Raw genomic sequence first — 3,050 nt, 5'->3', positions numbered from 1 at the left:
TCTGTTGGTCGAATTTCGCGTCAATCTTTTCATCCATTGTGCGCGAAAGTTCTGCTGTCATTGCTTTAAACTCGTCGCGTAATTGTGTAGCCTTTTCAGAGCATTGTTTACCGACTGCGCTAATTTCTTCTCTAAGTGTTTCTGTTGTAACTGTTTGCATGTCCCTTAATTCCTGAGCAACAGATCTAATTTCTTTGCTACTTTTCTTTGAACAAGCCTCAATTTCCTCGCGTAACTGTTCCTTAGTGTCATGACACTGCGCGGTAACGGCTCTAATTTGTTCACTAAGCTGCCTAGAATTGTTGTCTAATTTTTCATTTAACTGTCTGGAATTGTTGTCTAATTTTTCATTTAACTGTTCGTTCTGTTCACTAAGCTGTTGTTTGAGATCTTCTTTAAGACTGTCTTGTTTTTCATTCTGTTGTCTGACCTGTTCACTAAGTTGTTTGAAATTTTCTTTAAATTGTTTGTTATCTTCACTCTGTCGTTTGGACTCTTCCTTATTTTGTAGCAATATTGCCATAATTTGACCCAATGTAACATTATCTACTCCATTCTCTGTACTGTTTGACGGTGTATTTGCAATTGTCGCGTTTTGTATGACCATTTGGTCATTCTGTAATTTACAAAAAGGTTTATCAGCCGGATGTACACTGTCAGACACTATTTCGGAATTAAATAGATCCGTCGTACTTTCAGTACACTGTCCATTTTCATTAGAAAAATTTCTCTGCACGTTACTTGAATTTTCCAAACCGGGTGTGTTAAGCCGGGCAGCGCTCATTACAATAGGGCGCTCCGCGTCATCAACTGTCGTCAAATTAACAGAGGAGACAATTGAATTCGTTCCTTCATCAGTAAGATAAAAATCATCATTAGTGGTTGGAACGCATTGATTGTCAGTGAACGCAGGATTGTCATCATTACACTGCGTGTCACAATTACTATCGGTCACGTTGTTTAAGTCGGTAATTTCGTTCATAATACTTCGCGATACACTATTCACAGTCTTTCACGGCATTTTTGCTATAGTCAAAATTATTCACAAAAGAAATAAGCACAATGCAAAAACAACACACAAATACAACAGAGCAAAGAATTGCCGATGATCTGAGGAAAGAAAGTCACAAAATTAGTAAAAGCGTTGCGCCAAATGCTAATTATATTTAAGCAAATAAGAGCAGATATCTGTTTCTTAGAAGATTCCCAAAGAAATACGATCCTGGCCGGACGTCGCCAAGTGTAACCTCCCCACAAAATTTTGAAAGATGACAATACTTAAATGTAAAATGGGAATAGAGCCAAGTGTAACCTCCCCACAAAAATAAATGAAAAGCCTATGATAATGAAAACGTGCCAAAGGTCATTTCCCCACAAGATTACTGAATAATAATGACCCAAATGTTGTTGAGCTCCCACAAAAATGTAAGTCAATTCAATGATAATGAAATCTCAGTGACAATGAAAACGCAAATAGACCGAAATGTCGATCTTAGGCCCTGTGCAATTTTGAATTTAAGTAAAACTTTTCTTTAAGGAAATGCATGGGAAACTTTCTTTCAATTCAAATGATTGTTTTCTTAAAAAATTGCTTTGAAAACAAAATTATTATTGGGGCGATTCTTGGACAAATTAATTACAATAAATATACATTACATTCTCATATGTGCGCAATGCTGCTTCATTACCTTATTTAAAAAATATACCTCGTCCTGAATCTTGACCAGAGGCCCATGTCGACGCCCGCCGACTCCTCACATACTCCGACTGTCTCTCGCGCGCTACTAGCACTGACCATGTAATCTCATATGCGCTACTACTCTCGAACCGAACTGAACTCTCGCGGGGTCAAGCGCAGACTAGCAACGATAAATAACTCTCTGGTCAGAGATTCTGTCATGGCTCGCCATCGCTGGTACTGAATACCCTGCATACATACGTGTTTCAACATATCGGCGTACCTCTCACCCGTCACGGTAGCAGTTTTGCTGTCCAGCGTCATCCGTCGGACATTTTGTGCACTTTTTTTTTCTTTGTTCTAATAAAAGCCCATGTCATTCCAAGCATGTGTGTCGATTTTTACCTCTCTATCTACATTATTCCGTGGTTTATTAAGTTATCAAATTTATACTGACTTTTTGATCACCCTGTATATGTGGCAACGGCCTTGCCGCAGTGGATACACCGGTTCCCGTCAGATCACCGAAGTTAAGCGCTGTCGGGTGTGGTCGGCACTTGGATGGGTGTCCATCCGGGCCACCAGCTGCTGTTGCCGGTTTTCGGGGTGCACTCAGCCTCGTGATGCAAATTGAGGAGCTACTCGACCGAATAGTAGCGGCTCTGGTCAAAGAAAACCATCCTGAACGACCGGAGGAGCATCGTGCTAACCACACACCCCTCCTATCCGCATCCTCATCTCAGGATGACACGGCGCTCGGATGGTCCCCATGGTCCACTTGTGGCCTGAAGACCGAGTATATATATTTATACTTCTCTTTAAGCGTTAGGACGAATATGATGCACAAATGCCCACATAAGTAGGTTTTAAAATCTTGGTAGCGACGAAAATTGTATAACACACGTCTTCTGTTGGTGAAGTATGTTTGTAACTCTTCTAGCGGTTGCAAGTCTCCAAATGAGTCGAAATAGTAGACGTTATTTGTATTTTTCTTAACACACACCAGCCTGTGGGTTCCTGGTCCTCCAGCAGCATCTGCACTAACAATTCCACATTGTCCGGATTTCCACATAGACTTCGGTAATGTATCCTGCATAAACACACCACGGAATCTTGAAATGCTTAATTTTTTCCTGGCAGAATTGAACTGATCTGTATCTGTAAGCCGTCTATCCAGTAGGATAGGTTATGGGCCTTTTTTTTTATTCATGAAGAGGCCTTGTCCTTTCTTGTATGGCTTCAGGGATAGTTGTTTTCTGGCGGCCGCTGCTTCCATCATGCGGTTGTGTCTTCTTCTAGTTCCGCCTGGGAGTTCTGTGCATTCTTCACTCTTCTGGCAATAGCTGCAGCACTAACAGCCTGTGAACCCATA

At 41.1% G+C, this 3,050-nt stretch overlaps 1 pseudogene; it reads left to right on the top strand.

Moving 5' to 3' along the window:
* Positions 1–2,157: 2,157 nt before the first annotated feature.
* Positions 2,158–2,275, top strand: LOC124717421 (annotated as a pseudogene).
* The last annotated feature ends 775 nt before the right edge of the window (positions 2,276–3,050 follow it).

This window comes from Schistocerca piceifrons, chromosome 9 (genome assembly GCF_021461385.2).
Source record: "Schistocerca piceifrons isolate TAMUIC-IGC-003096 chromosome 9, iqSchPice1.1, whole genome shotgun sequence".
NCBI lineage: Eukaryota > Metazoa > Arthropoda > Insecta > Orthoptera > Acrididae > Schistocerca > Schistocerca piceifrons.
Note: the sequence above shows the minus strand (reverse complement) of the source record. Positions and strands in the feature narration are given on the sequence as shown.